This window comes from Oryzias melastigma, linkage group LG14 (assembly GCF_002922805.2).
Source record: "Oryzias melastigma strain HK-1 linkage group LG14, ASM292280v2, whole genome shotgun sequence".
Lineage (NCBI taxonomy): Eukaryota > Metazoa > Chordata > Actinopteri > Beloniformes > Adrianichthyidae > Oryzias > Oryzias melastigma.
The window spans coordinates 29,711,585-29,730,632 of record NC_050525.1 but is presented as its reverse complement, the minus strand read 5'-3'; the positions used below and the strand labels follow the sequence as shown (position 1 = coordinate 29,730,632).

The 19,048-nt window shown below is 43.0% G+C and overlaps 1 long non-coding RNA gene across 1 annotated transcript in view; it reads left to right on the top strand.

Moving 5' to 3' along the window:
* LOC118599650 overlaps window positions 1-18,844 on the top strand; it is a 43,875-nt gene extending 25,031 nt beyond the window's left edge. The window contains exons 2-3 of the long non-coding RNA XR_004949086.1: window positions 17,847-18,133; window positions 18,323-18,844. This is a non-coding gene — a long non-coding RNA (uncharacterized LOC118599650). The remainder of the gene's footprint in view (window positions 1-17,846; window positions 18,134-18,322) is intronic.
* The last annotated feature ends 204 nt before the right edge of the window (window positions 18,845-19,048 follow it).

Below are 19,048 nucleotides of genomic sequence, written 5' to 3'. Positions count from 1 at the left end.
AATCCTGCAGATTCTTTCCTTCATTCATTTCTAGACTCAAATCAAACGAGGTCGACATCTGAAACAAAGGAACTATTTTCTCTAAAGTTTTGATCTCTGACTCAAATAGAACTAGAGTGTTTTGTGGTGCTGAACACTCACGACTGTATCTACTACACTCTGATTCTATATAACTCCAGACTGTCCGATGTTCTTGCTGTAGGAACGTGATGATTTCTCCACATCTGCAGAAAGACTTGATCTCTTCAGAGAGCAGATGTTCCTTCAGAGACATTTCACTCTGATGGGGTCGAGGCTGCAGGAAAGCACAGAAAACATTTAGCTAAGAAGCTAGTGCTAATGTTAGCTCAGCTTAGCTAGTCAATGATTGTCTTCAGTGTTATCATCCTCAGTCCTCTGTGACCCAAAACTTCAGTGAAGCTGCTGGTAGAAGATGGAGATGTTTCAGTGAAGCTGCTGTGACGTCCTCCCTCTGATCTGTGGTCCTCCTCCTCCTTCAGTCTGTCTTACATGCAGAGAAAGCCATCAGAGTTTAAACAGAGAGTTCATGGATTGGGTTTTCTCCACCTGAAACCTGACCCGCTCAGGTCTTTGCTGAAGCGGAAACGTCCTGACGGGATTCCAGTCCCGTCCTCAGACGCTGGCGAGGAGCCGGACGAGCAGCCAACAGGAGAATAGGTATTTCAGGAACGACAGAGCAGCTTCAGATAAACACCTGCAGCTGCTGCAAATATCCTGACCGCTGTTGGACCTGCTCATCAGAACTTTGACATTCTGCCCCGGACTCTTGGATCAGCTTATTGCTTCCTGTCAAAAAAATGAGTTTTCCTCCAACTTTCCTCTGCTCCTCTCAATAATTTGTGTGTCTGTCACTTTCCCTCCACTCTCACCCTTCCCTCCTGGTCTCCACAGGATGATGGATGTGCCTGCTCCAATAATAAGCTCTCCATCCTGCAGACTCTCTTCCCCTCCTATTACTTCCTGTTGTTCTCTCCTCTCTTTATCTCTCCTCCACATCTCCTCTCGTCTGGGTTTGTTGATGGATGCGGTCTCATCAGCTGCTGTGATCGGGGGGGCAGAGCACAGCGGCCGGACCAGACTCCCCCAGCAGGACCGTCTGAATGCCGAGGGAGTTCTGGAGGGTCGGTTTATCACATCGCAGCTTTAAACTGGAATTTCTCTTTAAATGACTCATGGAATCCTAAACTTTCATCATTCCTTTTCTTTGATGTTGACATTTATATCTTCCTTACTGTGATGTTTTCCTTAACAAACCTGCATCTCAGCAGTTGGAGAATCAGCATCACAAACCTTCTTTTTAAGGAAAACATAACGTAGAATCAGAGAATCCAGAAAGGATCACTGAGGAAGAATGGAGGACGTCCTGTTTTTAAAGTCATCACAGGAAGTTTGTTTGGTTGGAGATGAGGCTGAGCTGGTCCGAAGACTTTAGGCCTCCAGAGGCTAAAGGTTCAACGGCTTCTGATCCTCTGGTACCGTCACTGCTCCAGGACACATGATCCATTTTTATAAACGAGAACAGCTGGAAGATACACAGAGCTTTCAGTCATCTGCCTCTTGGTCCCTCAAGGCATTCTGGGTAGTGTAGTCAAAATCAGGTCAAATTCCAGTTTGGATTTCCACACGTGTGAGCGACCTGATGTTTGTCAAGAATAAGTCAGATTTGGTGGAGAATCCATGAGTTTTTCAAAATAAAATGTCTTTCAGAATCAGATTAGAATTAAAACAGAAAGAATGTAGATCAGGTTCTTTTTCCTCTGCAGCTCGGTACCGACCATAGACTGTATAATCACTGGACAGCTCAACCCTCGTCTCTCGTGTTCCAAACAGGAAGTGGCTCCAAGAAGCCAAAATAGACTAAAATAGACTTCAATGTAGAAATAAACAGCTGTTATTATTGACTTTAACTTTATCAGTCATTCTGTTAGTCAGAATAAACATTCTGGTTCTGAAATCTTTCTAACATCTTCTAATCCTCTTTTTTTAAAGATATTTTTTTCTGTACAAGTTACAAACTGTCTAATTGTATGTCTCCATAAAAGTAGGTGGAGCCTGCTGGCCTCACCTCCAACGTTTGATTGACAGATTTTCCTGAGCCTTTTTCATTTGAAGGGGTGTGGCCTTCCAATAAACTCAATCCTGATTGGTGACAACAGTTTTTCTAAAAACGTGACTCAGACCGACCAATCAACGGTGGCGCCCGTAACGCGGAAAAGCCATAGACGGATTTCGCCTTTTTTAGTAAGTTGGAGGTAAGACATTTTCTTTGGGTGACGTAGACCTCACTTTGTCCAATTATAACTATACACGTCTATGGTACCAGCTGTCCCACGGGCCGGTACCAGTCGAGGCCGGTACCAATTGAGGCCGGTACCAGTCGAGGCCGGTACCAGTCGAGGCTGGTACCAGTCGAGGCCGGTACCAATCGAGGCCGGTACCAGACGAGGCCGGTACCAATCGAGGCCGGTACCAGACGAGGCCGGTACCAGACGAGGCCGGTACCAGTCGAGGCCGGTACCAGTCGAGGCCGGTACCAGTCGAGGCCGGTACCAGTCGACTGCTTTAGGTGAAATATGACCTAATTTTATGCTGAAAATCCATCACATTTATTTTAACAGTTTGTCATTTAAACATAATAATAATTTTGAAACCCAGGAAAAATAACCGTTTTTCTTTAGTTAAAGTTGAACTTTATAACATGAATACAGTGTTAGTATTCATGACTAAAGTGTATTAATCATGCTGCTCTTATAAGCTTGAAAAACATTTTCATTTTCAGCTTCATCCCTGTATGATAAGGAATTTCAGACATTATGTGAATTTCTTTTATGGTTACAAAAAAATGCAACTACAGTTCAAAACAAACCACTCGTGCAGCCTTTATTTTAAAACTATTATTGAAAGTTAGCAGAAAATCTGTTCCATCTCTCAGATTTTTGAATGTTAACCACAGAAAGGTTGCAGGATCCTGGAGGGTCTGCTCAGCAGAATGTTCTTGCTTCTAAAAACTGAAATAAATCCTCATTCTTTTGCTAAATGAAAAAGCTTTCCAGGGAAATTAGCATTTTTGTGGTTTTCCTCAGTGAAAATCAAAACCCTCCATGAAAGTGTGAAAACCAGACATTTTTAGCAGACATGACTCTGCATCTCTGGTCTGTACCCTTAAGAGTGGAAGTGCTCCTCTTCATTACTTTGTGTAATTCGGCTTCACAATGGTCCAGGGACCATCAAGCCGTCTGTATCATTTAATTATAGGTGTATGAAAGGAGAGTTTTTCCTGCCGTAGCCGTTAATGTTTCCTGGACTTGATAAGAGAGCGGAAGCTCATCACATTACACTGCAGCGCTGCGATCCTCCTTTGTTACGGCTCACTCACACTAATGGGCCTCATCAGCATCGCAGGCAGATACGCCGCTATTAACCGGGAAGAGGCAGAGGGCGGGAAAAGGGGGATGAAGATGGGAAGCAGCGAGGAAGAAGGAGGAGGGAAAGGAGAAGGTCTGATCAAAACCCGGCGGCGTGATGGAGACGGAACCGTCGTCGGGTCCAAACCTGCTGATTAACACGGAAATGATCAGAACGACATCAGAATTCAACACAGCCACAAACTGAAGCCACGGCGGGATGGAAGCTGCTCTCCAGAGAGGAACCGGCAGACAGAAGCAGGTAATGCAAAGCGCTTATTCACTCAGACGTCTTACAAACTCACCGTTTGTTCTGAACAAACACAAACGCTCCACACAAGTCCTTTGATGTTTGATCTCATTACGGGAGGAAAGGACGACTTTCACAGAGAGACCGAGCCTTTGGTTTCTGAGGATGAAACCGGAACAAACTGACATGCAGGAAGGAGCAGCTTCTCTGAACGGAAACGTGATGAAGTCTGAGCAGATGTGATCATTCTGCTCCAAAGCTGTTCATCACTTCACTCCTGAGGTTCAGGTGTGTCTGCAGATGCAGTTTTTCATTTGAAGGATCAGGTGTTCACGTCAGAGCCCACATCATGCCCCTTCCACCACCATGCACAACGCTGATTCTGGGAGGTTCTGATGAGAAAACCTGACTGCTGCCATGTTGTGACATTTATCTTTGTTGTATTTATGAGCACAGACGTTTAATGTGACTGATAAATGAAATATGGGCATATCCATTCCTGAAGTTTTACAATAACCCAAACACCGAAAGAAGAAGAAGTTCTCACAGACTGTAATCACATCCTGCAGCAGACGCTTTATTATTCCAGCTGGAGGAGCAGAGCTGCAGTCAAACAAACAGAAGACAAATCACACGTTTCAGTAGAATTATACAGGTTTTTATCTTTAACTGTTCAGACGGATCGTTTGAGAGGAAGGTGGAGAACACAATCGGACAGATTCACCTTCCGATAACGGACTGGTGACCCCGCCTTCACACAACGGCAGCTGGGTTAGGCTCCAGCATCCCTTTGTCCAAATTCAGATGATCGATGGATGGAGAAATGTACTTGAAGAACAGAAAATCATGAAATCTTTCATGAATTAATGTCGACGATGAGAACAAAGACATTTGCTGATTTAAAACTGGATCTTTGTTTCCATCTCTGCTGGATTTGTCCAGAAGTTGGACCCACTGACTGTATCAGAGAACTGGACTGAGTCAGTGTCCTCCATGGAAATGGTTTCTTACAGCTCCAACCAAATGAAATCAATTCAGTCCACCATGTTGGAGTGAGCTTGTTGGAAGGCCACACCCACCACTAGAAATATGGCAGTTGTTTTGGGCGTGGGGGCCAGCAGGCTCCACCTACTTTTATTGAGGCATCTGATTGGTCAGTTAATAACTTGAATAACTTGAATACAGACAAATATTTTGAAAAAAGATTACCAAAAAGATGTTAAAAATGTATCAGAGTAAGAACGATTATTCGGAGTCATTTCTCTACAGAAGTCTTTGGGATTTTGGTTTCTTGGAGCCACTTCCTGTTTTGAATACCAGGGGGAGGAGCCAATCAGTCCAGTTTTCACGTACTTCCAATGGTTGGAAGTCTCCCTCTGACACTCCCTCCTGAGAAAGTGAAACAAACCCATCTGAAGTCAGCAGATTCTCTGAACTCTGTTCTTTGGTTCTGTGGGATGTTTTTTTTTTTTTTTTTCACACTTTTTGAGTTTCCACACCTGAAAACGAAGTGAACTTTCCATGCAATCGAAGTCTGGTCTAAACCAGAGCTGCTGCTGTGAATGAGACCGACTGCTGCAGGCAGACGATGTGTGATCGCTATCGTGAACAGGAACCAATGATTGACTGTTGGAGCCAAACAGGAAATTACAGAGTCAAAGAAAACCTGGAATCCATGAAGGAAAACACCTTCACTGTTGAAGAAAGGCTCACTTTAGCTTCATGTCTCCAAAAATATGAATTGTATTTCTTCTTTGTTCCTGATGGAGTGAGAATGTGCACGTTTGTGTTTGTGCACGCTCAGCTTTGATCTGCAGACACGCTGGCTTCACGCGGTCATCTGCAGTGTTTCTGGTGAGCCGCTTCTTCCTGCTGGATTCTTTCACCGAGTAAAATGCCATCATTTATATTCATAACTCGCCTGAGGAGGAAGGGAGCAGCTCACTTTGTATTCGACACTAATGCACATAAGACATTTTATAAATAATAGTTCATCCTTCAGGCTTTTCGTTCCCCCACCGTTCCGGTTTCCTCACCACTTTCACAGCAGAGTTTCCTTCTTTTAAACATATCATTAAAACTGGAGGAATAAGAATTAAACTGTTTACATCTGAGTTACACCGCGCTGCTGCTTAAAGGAAAGCTTCATTTCATCAGCTGGAACACAGGAAGAAATCCTAAGGAGGCTTGTAAACCGCTTTTCTCTGCATTCAAATCTGTCATAACATCTACATTTCTAGGATTGTATCATACCTGTGAGTTCTTCAGCTCCTCGTTTACAGATTTGTTCCATCATTTTTGTGCAAGTGCCTCTTCCTGCCGGTCTTCCCCTCTCCTCCTGGTCTTGGAGTCCTCTCCGGAGGTTCTCCTCTGATCCGCTTTTCCTTGTAGTTTCACCAAAAACCAGATCACTTCCTTAGAATTGCATTACCTCTGATAATGCTAGTGTGAATGTTTTTTGCTCAAAGTAGTAGCAGAAGATGCTGAAGCTTTTTTCTGAAAATGCAAAAGCTATTTGCAAAATGGGAAATTTCATTAAAAAACTATGAGAGCTCTGGAGTTGGCTTCATTAAAAAAAAAGTGTAGCAAAATTGCGTTAAAATCCCTAATAAATGCAATTTAGCAAAAATATTTAGTTTATTGCTTAAATATGAACTAAACTCCAAAATTCCCCAGTAAACTAAATTAGTCAAAAACATTATCATGTTGCTACAATATTAGCTAAACTATAAAAGTTTTAAAGGTTTGTCGCTAATCTACTTACAATGTTGAAATTTGAAGACTTTCTCCTTCATTTCCTGTGGGGAATATTCAGCTCGTATTTCAAAAACTGAATCCGTCATGTTCAGAGTTACATATAAACTAGAGCTGTGGATCGTTGCTTAGGTGGTGATCCGATTTGATTCACGAATCGAACCACAATTCTTCCTTTTTAATACAATGTATTAAAAATTAAAATTACACGTTTTTCACCATTGTTTATACTTTTATTTTGAACAAGAGATTAAAATCAACAAAACTGATAAAAACAAAGATTTAGATAGAAAGAGATGGTGCTTGCCATTTTGCACAATTCTTTTTTTGGTCAACCTTCAGGTTACGCTCAGCAATAGCATAAAAAGCATAAACATCACTGTTGTTTGAGATCATTTAACTACAAAACCTGAAACTGTTCTTCACATTTTACATTGTAAGTGTCACACATTGGTGCAAATCAGCTATAAAAAGTCATTTTTGTCTCCCGGCAGAATCAGCTGATTCACGTTGTTTACATCCTTCAGCTGCAGATCTGCAGATCAGTGTAAGGCTGCGTTTCTCAAACGCAGAATCTAAACTAGAATTGCCGGAGTTACATTAATTGCGTCAACCGTTGAAGAGTTACTCGATGAGCCGCTTTTCTCCTTCAGAATCTACTGGGATTATTGTGTTAAAAAGTTATCGTATGTTAAAGATCTAGTGTTTAATCGTCACCGGCGACGCCTTAAAGGGTTATATGAGTTGATGCTCTGTCTCCTCACTCAGAGCTGGCGTTTCTTCTGAACCCTGACGGGTCATGTTTACGGCGTCTTCGATGCTGCGCGGCGAGTACAGTGCGTTTGACACGATGAGTTCTGTCAGAGGAGCGGCTCCGCCTCCTCACTCTGAGTGAGGCGTGCGGAGGAGGTCGGGGCGCTGCAGCACCAGTCCATATTTGCTGATGTGTTCTGCGGGGCGGCTCCGCCGTGAAGGGATCAGCCGGGATCCTCCTGAGCAGGCGACCTTTCGGCGAGGCGGAGATGGAGGAAATGACAGTGACATTTGAGCGCCGCATAATGTTGACCTGCTGGGAGCTGATCATCCACCTAAATATTAGTGCAAGACTAACAGCAGCACTTTCACGCCCCACTGTTAAGGAGTCATATTTCATTCAGTCAGAGCTGCTCTCTGCTCTTTTGGCTGATTTAGTGAAGACAGACAATAAAAGTGACGGTTCTGCTTCTGCAGGGCCGAAGCTGTGATTCCTCTTTAGTTTGATAGGAAAACATCAGGGAAAATCGAAGCAAAACGCTCTCATTGTCATTTATTGAATGATGACATTTTAACTGAAACCTCCTAACTTTATTTATCAACAGCTCCACCCAAAAAGCTAAAAAAAAGCCTATAACTGATGAATAATATTTAAGAACTAGATATATAGCATTACCTGCGATAACGCAACCATGAAAGCTGTAAGCTGAATGTAGTTGCTGAAGATTCAAGAGTTAATAGCTGAAACACTGAAGCTAATAGCTTGCCAAAATATTTGCCAAATTAGCCAAAAAGCTGGAAAAAAGTCAAATTTTGACAAAACAGCTAGCATGATGCCAAAATGTTAGCTTAATGCTAGATTGTCCTAAAAAAATGTTATTGGGTCTAACTTTAAAAAAACAGTCAGCAAAATGCGACAATATTATCTAAACTCAAACATAACCTAACAACTATCCAAAGTCTCCGTTTGACACAACAGCTAGTTAGCAAAATAATTAGCTAAATGCTAAATTAGCCTAAACATATTTGTAAGTCTAAACATTTCTGAAATTTGACAAAAATGGCTAGAATGTTGTTAGTTAAAAGTTTTTGAAAGATTTGAGAAATTTCTCATTCAAATTCTAGAGAGCATATTTTGCTCAATGTTTCAAAAACCATAAAGTTTATGAATACCAAAATTAGAATCATTAATATCCTGAACAAGCTGAGCGTCTTGGTATCAAGATTGCTGAAATTGCTGAACGTGTGGCTGAGTTTTTACGTTCCAAAAGTTGAAAGTTTTGGCTTCAAACCAAAGTTTCAGCAGAGAGCTGAAGCTGCAGTGATGGTGCTTCACTGCTTCAGTGCTTCACTGCTTCAGTACAACCTTCCCATCAGACGCGTTCGGCTCTGCTGTTGACCTTTTTTAAATGATTCTGAGGATCAGAAGATCTTCTAACAAAAGGTGTGGAGTCGTAAAGTGCTGCTTTACTGCAGCCTGGATTAGTGTCATGGCTTATCAGTGAGGACAGTTGCTGCAGTCATTATCAGTCAGAGCCGCGATAAGTTAAAGCCTGAAACACAGCTGCTGTGACAGCGAAGGCCGGCTCCTGAACACCTCTGAAGTCCCTCTGCCAGTGTCACATGACGCTAATGTAACACGTGCTGCTGTTTGAGTCCAGTCACATGACAACATTCAATAAGCAGAGATCTGTGAAGACTGGTCACGATTAGTGATGCAGGAGCAGAGTCATAAATCTGGAGCGGTTAGGCTTCGGACCGGCGCCGTACAAACTCAGACCCCAGAGACGGATACTGATGGAGGTTAAGGCCTGGACCGGGATGAAGCATCTCTCCTGATGGAGGAGAGCTGGAGAAACCAGAACATTGAGATGAACATCCAGGAATTTTAAGATGAAAGTGGGATGATTGTCTGAGAAGAAGACGGGGAGTTTATCTTTGGATCAGAGGAAGTCATGATGATGAGGTGTGTAGGAACAGAAACCCAGGAAGAAAGGGAGATCTCCATCATTACAGTTATGACAAATCTTCATTGATGATCAAATATCAGTTTTGCTGCAGAGAAAAACTATAATTACATTTGCATACCGTAGTCTACTGGATTCTGATTGGCCAGAGGGTGTCCTAGTCCTAATGGAGTTCCTGAATCTTCTGTAACTGGTAACTGGATCAACAACATATCATTTTAAATAATTTTATTATTAACTAATGAGAGAAATACTTAAATACCTGCACAGAGTCCTGACCTGACCCCATAGAACACCTTTGAGATGAATTAAGACTGAGAGCCAGACCTTCTCCACCAACATCAGTGTGTGACCTGAACAATGAGCTTCTGGAAGAATGGTCCAGAATTCCCAGAAACTCAACCTTGTGGTTCTCAGAAGAGTTGAAGCTATAATATCTGCAGAAGATGGACTAGCATCATACTGAACTCCATGGGTTAGAATGGGATGGAGCTTCAGTTCATGTGTGAGTCAAGACAGGTGAGACAATTCTTTTGGTAATGTCTTGTATTTTCCCACCAACATTTTCCTTCATCAGTCAGAGCGTACGTTCTTGTGAAGGATGGACGACAAAGCTCCAGAAGCTTTAACTGCTTTCATGGTCTGAATGTGTGAACTCGCCTCCAAACTCCAACATCCCTGAAACTAATGAGGCTGTTCTGTTGCTGCGTTCACAGATTTGTCATAATTAACTAAACTTTGGTGAACTCTGACTTCTGCTTGTGGTTATTCTCACGATAATTATGCTCAGACCTTCAGACTAATGACTGTAAAGGCACAAGAATTAGATAAACTAATGTTTATGGAATCATGAATGGTGTGAACATCGGCCTAAATGAGCCGTCTTTGGTGAAGAAGAGAAGAAAATGTTATAACTGCAAGTTCAAATTCTTCATTTAGAGCAAAATGGGAAAAAATCGACTTTTTTTGTAAAATATGATCACAGATCTCCTCCCAGCAGATTCTCTCAGGTTCATATTTTATTCAGTAGAACCTCGTCAGCCCAGCCCGGTCTGGGTTCCTCTCCACACCTCAGAACTTCAGAACTCCCCGTCGGGCCCGGCTCTCAGCATAAACATTTATCACACAAGTGCCTTAATTTTTATTTTTCATCCGGTTACTTTTGGGAGAGGCGGCGTGTGAAGAGCGGCCTCCTCCGGAGTATTGACAGGCTGACCTTCGTTCCTGCAGATAATGAGAGTGAAAAGCAAGTAAACAGCTTTTTGCCTTTTCCTCCTCCAGAGAGACCTGGGCAGACAGAGAGGAGCGGGAAACTCTCAGCTCATTACTGTAGGGTGGGGGGGCTGCAGCTGGAAGGAGGAAACAAAAACCAACCAACACCATCTTCCTCCTCCTCCGTCTCCTCCTCCTCTTAGCAGAGGTTTAGGAAGATGACATCTTTCAAAGTGGAGGAATTATCTGAAGCTTTCCTCTGGTGTTACGCTAAGCCGCCGGGGCTTTTCTCTGAGCAAACACGGTGAGGTGAGCAGGCAGGACAGAGCTCGCCTGGGGAGATGGAAATCTGCGGCTGAGGGCGCGCCGCGCCGAGAGCTGTCATATCTGTTTACTGCTTAGCGCCGCGGTGGGCGTCCGGGGACGCCGCTTTACGCCCAACGCCACTTTGGATTTCCTCACTTGAGTTTTCCTCCTTAAACAATTAGGATCACATCCACATGGTAGCAGCAAATAGTCTGATCAAAGATGCTGCGCGGTGAACGCAGAGCCGTCACCACGCTGTTTCCTGCTGGAAATCCTCCATGTGGAACTCGGAGTTTGTTGTTTGGATTTGGAATCAGTTTCTCCCTGAATGATCATGTTTTGATTTCTTCTTGAAGATCTCTCCAGAAATCCCCGACAGTTCTGGAGCTGAGCTGTCTCAGCATTCAACCTGTCAAATCAAAATAATCCGTCTTTCTGTTCAGGAGGAACACAACTTCTAAAGATGGCTGGGCTTTTATTTTGAAAAACTGTGCAGTCGTTTCTCGTAAAAAAGCTTTTCAGATCAGTTGATTTATTTTGCAGAGTTCTACAAAAGCATCAGTAGTCCAGTCTCCATGTCTGGTCCAAGTCATCACTCAGAGACTCTCCAGGACGGTGAGCTCCACCCTCTACTGCAGGAGCTGCAGTGAATGACGTTCAGCTGTACTTTCATACTTTCTGTCCTACATTAGTTCACAAAATGAGAAAATAAAAAAAATAAATAAATAAAAACGGGGAAGACCTTTTTATTTTTGCTTTGGTATAAATATGAAAAAACATGAAGGTCAAGGATAAGGTCAAACACAACCCTTGAGACTCTCCTTTATGCTGGTTTTGGACTCCTGACATCATCAATCCATCAGTTTATGTTTATACTTCGTAATTAAAAGCAGGAGTGCTGAACAAGAAATAAAAGATAAAAACAATAAAACACAATAAAAGAAACAATACCTGCAGTCAAGTTCCTGACTGCTTGATGCAACACAAACTTTTGCCCAAGTTCAGTCGTGTCATCCAAAACTCGCCACTATTTACAAATAGTGATGCAGCGCCGCTAAAATGAACGTCTGGTTCATCTTTGTATAGACTGAACGTTAGGAATGAATGTCCTGAACGAGCAAACGGTGTTCAGTGAGAACGCAGGAATGAACTTTCCTGAACTGAGATTTGAGGGATGTTTCTGTGGTGAGATCATGGCTGTCTGGGTTCTTCTTCAGGTTTTGGTTCCTTCAGTGTTCATGTTTTACTACTGTTATTGTCTTCCTGAAACAGTCTCATGATGGAGGTGTTTCCTCTCTGACAGATTCTCTGTGTCTTTGGCCGTTTGGCCTCAGGCTGCAGAATTCAGACCCAGTCCAGTCCAAACTTTTATGTTACCTCTGTGGGATTGTTTGTAATCTTGACACAGTTTAGTTGTGGCTGCTTCTCCTTAAATTTTCTCTTCTACTTCCTTGTTTTGTGATTGGTAGATCCAAGTGGAAGTAACCATTTCCATCCTGGAATGTGGAAATGAGAGCAATAATCAATGCAGAAGAGTGTTAGACCGTCAAAGCTCATGTGGGGTGCAGACCGATGATGTCCTTTTAGTCATGTGACTCCTCCTGTGTTACGTCCTGCTCCTGCTGCCTGGCCTCCTTTCCATCCAGTTCCCTTTGGCTCACCTGGCAGGTGTGGCCAATGGGCCTTGATGTGGCCTCCTCTGTCCATGTTAGACGGAGGAGGCCACATCAAGCCAGGCAGGGAGCAGCAGGCTGGGGTTTAGGGTGTGTGGTGCTGGTTTTGGTTTGTCTCCTTTACTCCTTTTTGTCCTCAGCAATTCTAGATTGCTGGGTTTTGTTGTGTTAGTTTGGGGTTGGACCTTGGTAGTTCTGATTTGTGGGCTTTGTTTAGTTTGTTTTGATTTGGTAGTTTTGTTTAGCAGGAAGCTGCTGACTCCGACCGTCGTCATGGCTGGGTCAGCAGTCTCCCTGACTTATTTTGCTTTTGGCCAAGGTTCCAACTCAGTTTTTGGTTTGTTCTTTTCTTAACCAAACCCACTAATTATTTGATCTTCCTTTAGGACATGGGTTTTCATTTATTTTAATAAACTGTGTTCCTTTTATGTTTGATGTTCAGTTTTTGTTATCGTCCCCTTTGTCCCCCTCCCTCACCTCTAGACTCGATCCGGGTGACTCCCAGGGGATGTTAGTCACAAAAACTCTGTCAACTCAAGACGCTTGTATGAAACAGGAGATGCTGTGTGAATTTCGGAAGCTGTAAAACCTGACAATCAATAGATTTCAGCGTGTGATGATAGAAACTCCGCCCTAAAGGGTCCTTTCCCTTTTTCTATGGACCTACAACCAACAGGGGACCAGGAATAGTACCAGTCCGTCCGAATTGGTCCATGAGTGGACACTGGCCTGTGTCAGAGAAGTGTTTCATCCACAACAACCTGGTGTCTCACCTCAGACTGTCAGAGTGGTTCATCTCATTTCTTTTGTTACCATCATGATGATGTCTGCTGGGCGCGTCCACGTTGATCAGACCTGTTGGACCACCGTGTGTCCGTGGAAGGGCTGTAAAGGTGATGGGACGAGCTGCCTCTCATCAGCATCTTTAGAGCGTCGTCCGCTGTGGTTTTTCTGCAGCAGCATTGACTGGGCTCAGACGGTCGATAGTTATCAGGTCATTGAAGCCTCTGGAACATCCTCCTAACATGTCTTACATTACACTTTCATTGATCCGGGCTTTGTTGGTGAAGGACAAGAACCCCAAACATGTTTATGGATCTGTTACCTCTTTGTACAAAATTCTTTTGGGTTTTTCCTGAAGGAAGAGTCTGAGCAGAGTTTTCATCTACAGCCATAATTCAGAACATTCCAACGACTTCAGGGATATTTATTTACTCTCTGCAGAGAATGAGGAGAATTTCTACACAGCAGCTTTGGACTGTGAATAAGACCTGGGATGATGTTATATCTGATCAACCAGTGACCAGGCCTCTGGTCTGACAGACAAGAAGCTCCGCCTCTGGTCTGACTGACAGCTCCCATCACACATGCAAAGTCTGGACTCTGCAGAATGAAGAGGATGGTAAACAACAGCACTTCTGTCTGGCTGCCGTGGACTCTGGGGGGAAGGAGAAGATTTCAATTCAACAACACTTCTTCTCTGATAAAACATGCAATCTGTTCAGATTCCACTCCCTCCTCGCTTCATCTCAGATTAAATTGTCCGTCTAATTAGACCAACATGTCGCCTTTCATGAGGAATAGGAATCAGTGCTTCAGGACACAAACATATGATGATGTTCTGAGGGGCACAGTCATGTGGAGCAGAAAATGTTTTCTGTTTCAGTAATAAGCTTTTATGTTTTGGAGCATAAAAACAGGGAGACAATCTCCCGGACCAGAAAACTATTTACGGTTCCAAAAACGACTTTTACTTTCACAGGAATGACACGCGACAAACACGTTCTCTAATGTTTAACAAGAATCATCCAAAGTGAAAGATTTGACCTTTCATATTCAAAGAAGTTAATATAAATCATTACTTTTGTTTATTGTAACCTTAAAGCTTCACACAAATGTAAAATTACATTTAAAATACAAATAACATAGTTTTCATTTGGTACTAGTTAACTAAAGAATTGTTGTTCATTCATCTTCTTGGCCGCTTCGTCCCTTTCGGGGTCGCGGGGGTACCGGAGCCTAATGGGCGAAGGCGGGGTTCACCTGGACAGGTCGCCAGTCTGTCGCAGAGAGTTGTTGTTGCAAATTGAATTTATTCACATGTAATCATATGAAATTATGCTTTTTTGCTCTTTTCTATTCCTTTATGTTCATATTTTTGGAGCATTATAACTTCTTTACTCCTGTTCTCTCATTTTACAGCTAAAAGTTGAGTTTTTTAGAAAAACCTGGTCTGACAGGTGAGTGTGCGCTCAGGTAGCTTGTTAAAGGCTGAGGTAGAATTAACTACTTCCAAATAGCTGCGTTTCCATTACACATTTGTGCAAAACGTTATCAAAATTCTATTAATTAAAAAAAAACAGTCTAGAAAGACACAGTTTCCATTAAATTATAATTTTGCGATATAGCACAAACCAACTCACGTGATAAGTCGTTAAAGTACAGCGACAGATGAAAACAAGGGAGCATCTGGGTGATGTCACTGCAGAGCGGCGTGCGCCCACGTGCGTGCAGCACAGATAGTCCATTTACAGTCTCAGATGCAAGTGAGAATCAGGTTTAAAAAATATAACCATTCTAACAAGTGAACAGCTGGATCTTTTTTCTGTTTGAAAACATGAGAAGATCAATTTAAGTTTGTCGCGCTCATCCTCAAAGGAGACGTCTGCGTCTGATTCAGGCTTCCAGCTGCAAAAGAACAGCTACAGATGAAACGACGACGACATTTTGGTTGATGACTTTACAGAGGAGCTGCATGATTCCGTTGGATACGCATCTTATGAAGAGCTGTGACGCTGTGGGACCTCTCATGACGCCACGCCAAAAACCACCTAAGAACGAAAACTTGTTTTTTTTTTTAAATGCGAGTTTTTTCGAAGTTGTGGTGTTTTCATTAAGATAATTAATTATCGAAAATCCAATTTCCGAAATTTCAGAGTTAATGGAAACAGATCTAATAAAGTTCCTGTGACTCAAATTCAACATGTTAAAATCTGACTTCAATGTGCTGAACCGCCTCCATTGTTTCTTTATTTTAACTGTTGAAGTTACTTAAATTAGGTTAAAGGACAAGCACATGCCATCATACCACCACCGCCGTGCTTGACAGTTTTGAGAATTTTGTTGTAGGAAAAGCAAAATTCTTCTCTTTGGATGCATTAAAACCAAATGTTGTCTTTTATTGTTTGTAGTTCAGTGAAAATCTGTTTTTGTTTCTCTGTAGAGTCACAGACGTCTATGTGATCTCACACTGGAGTTTATTGATCTCAGAATCATGTTAGTTCATTGTTCTCATCTTCAGAACATTTCTTCACGCCTGTTCCTCTTCAGGTCTGAACTTCCTGAGTCTGGTCCTTGAACATAAGCGCGGTCGTGTGGATCTGATGATCTTCCTACTCGATTCAAAGACCCTCTTGATGGATTGAGGTCTGAACCCGTGAGAGGAGGAGCAGCCGTGTTGTGAAGGAGCCGACAGTAAATCAAACCTTCTTTGAAGATAATCAACTTCTACACCTCAACACAATCAGCTCCTCCTGTATCATTACATCTTGGCGTGCTCCTCACCCCAGTCATAATAATTAACCTCCTTAATTTAGCTCAGTGGGTTACTGTAGGCCTGTCAGTGCAGCTAATCAATTCCTGCATAATCACATCAAACAGATACAGGAGCGGAGCAGCAGAACCCGATGACGGATCGCGGCTCCGTTCCCGCCCCAGATTTATATTCATAACTCCCAGTACCATTCCCGCTGGACTGGGTTTTGTTAGGGGCTCAATAAATATTGAATGGAAGCTAATAGTCGGGGTTAATTGCTGAAAGGAAAGGTGAGAGCAGTTATTGACAAGCCAGCGTGGGGGTGAGGAGCAGAGGTCAGGAGGCCGAAGAGGATGATTGGTGACCTCATAACGGCCCGAGACTCAAACCAGGTCTGCTCGAAAAACAGGATCCGGCCGAAACCTCACAATTCTAAAGTTTAGAAAAGTTTGAAAAAATACTCATTGAGACATTTTCTTTCACTGAAAACAATAATGTTTAGATTTTAAAGCTTCAAATGGTTCAAAGTTGCAGGAGTTTCAGCAAAAACGTTTACTTAAAAAGAACAAAAATACTTTTTCATGGAAGATGGGACGGCGGTATGAGAACAGTTAAACATGGAGGTGAAAGTATTATGTTTTTTTTTTTTGGCTTCTGGTTGGTTACTTCCACAGAGTAGCAAACATCCTGATCCAAAGCAGCACCATGGATCCATTCTTGATGTGACTCCAGAACCTTCTGCTCTGGACCGGACGCCGTTCATGCTGCAACAATGACCCCAAATACCAGCCTGAGCAGCTTCTAGTGGCGCCGCTGTGGCGTGAAGAAACGGAGAATGAGGCTTGAAATTCATGGGGCTGCGTCGGGTTTTGGTGATTGAATTGTTTGAGAACTTCTTCGTTTCTGTTTTTAAACCTTAAAAACTTTCAGTCCTTCATCTTTGGATGTCGGTGGAGCGCCGCAGGATCGAGTCCGGACCACGGCGCAGGATTGAGTCCGGACCACGGCGCAGGATTGAGTCCAGACCGCTCCGCAGGATTGAGTCCGGACCGCGCCACAGGATCGAGTCCGGACTGCGCCACAGGATCGAGTCCGGACTGCGCCACAGGATCGAGTCCGGACTTCATCCTGCGCCGCAGGATTGAGTCCAGACCACGCCGCAGGATCGAGTCCACACCGCGCCGCAGGATTGAGTCCGGACCGCTCCGCAGGGCCGATGTTCTGTTGGCGTCACTGTGAATTATCTGATTCTGCACAAGCGTTTGACGGCCACCAGAGAATTCCCCCAGCAGTGAAGTTCCGGTGTGAGCGGCGCTGCTCTGATGAGAAGGTGGGATGTGCATGAGGATAGACTCCAGACCAGCACAGATCCTGCAGGTTCACCTCCTCTGAGCTCCTGTATCAACACAGAAGATTTCTGCTAAACAAAGTCTTCCTCCGTCAAACGCAGCATTTAGAGATGAAGGAGGAATGACATGTGGGCTTTGTAATGTGAAGTGAATTAAAATGCTAATTTAAACATGAAGGTAAACAGCTTTCATGCTCATCTGACAAGAATGATCAAATGCATTTGTCTGCTGCAACAAAACATTGGTGATGATGCAGTGTGGGCTCTGGAGGATGGATATCTAATTCTGTTTAACGCCTGTCGCATCGCCTCCTTCACTCATCTCTCTGGTGGGAGGAACCAAGACAAGAGGAGGTGAAGAAGTGAAGACTCTGATTAGAAAGCAGATCATGAGCCGCTCTTTTATCAGAGCTGTTGATCCACAAGCTTCTCATCTTTTATTTCTGCTGCTTCTCCCACTACAGGGTTTGGACTTGACAAAGTAAAAGACTGCTATTGTAAGATGCTTTTCTGCTGTTGTTATGACATGAAATGAATTTAAATGGGAAGTGCCGCGCAGAAGAAACAAGCATCAAGCCTCTCCATCACTGTTGAGGATTTCTCCAGAAAGACGCATGTTTCAGTTTCAGGTCACACTCAGAAGGACGAAGGCGAGAGGAGGAGGAGGAGGAACAAATTAGAGAAATGAGAACAGCCTGAGGAGAGGTGAGGAAGGAGCACGGGGAGCAAACACGACAGCTCCGCCGCAATTCGCTCTTTCTATCAAGTTCTGCAGAGAGGAACGCAGCATCTCCATAAGGTCACCGCAGCGCCGTCGTCCTGCAGAATCAAACTGAAACGGCGTTCAGTCACTGAGCTGTGAAGGAGGTTCTCATCATGTCCAGGACGCCACCAGAAAAATGGATTTTAGGTAAAAGTGTTGAAAGACAAAACAAATTAGAGTAAAAAGAGACTAAATGGAGTTATTTCCTCTGATTTATGAAACATTAAAATATGAAGATGTTGACCAGGAAGTGTTGAACTTAGACTGACATTGTTCTGATGCTCTGGTGAACTGACGGAAGTTCAGAGTTTCTCTTTTCTTTTGGACCTTCTTCAGGAGTTTGAACTTTCATTAAAAACTACAGGAAGGACGCCAGGAGGATTCTGGGAATGGGAACGCTGAGGATGCTGATAAATGCCCCCCAAAAGAGAAGACTGCTGCAAACCAAACCCCTGCAAAAACAGGCCAGAAACAGCTCATTAGGGGGCGCTGTTTTCTGAAACGAGCACTGAAAGAACGGAGAAGAGAAGAAAAGGGTTGCTGGAGCCTATCCCAGCTATAGTTGGGTGAAGGCCGGCTTTCCCCTGAATAGGTTCAGGGTAAACCTGCTGAGAGGAGGAGCTTATGATTCTCAAAGGACGATGAAATCGTCTGAATGGAATTATTGAATACAATTGAATTTCAAAAATTGCAAAAATAATAAAAGTTGTAGTTTCTACAGTTTTTTATGATGGTAGATTTTTACAAGTTGTTTATCTAATTTTACTTGTAATTCTGTTTTTTTAAAGCACTTTCAGGTGTTTTTAATATAGGAAAAGGACGTTGTTAATTCACTTTGTCTTTCAACCATCTGTGCCATTAAACTCCATTAAACTAAACTAATATCTGAATTTTTTATCAATTTTAATAACAATAATGAATCTGTTCATAAAAGTAAAAATCCTGTACAATCAGGTTTGGAGGCTGATAACATCAAAACATTGACTTTTTATAGAGAATGTCAACAACAATCTCGGATTGAGGATTAATAATCCCAAATTCTCCCATCAGTCCACAGAAACC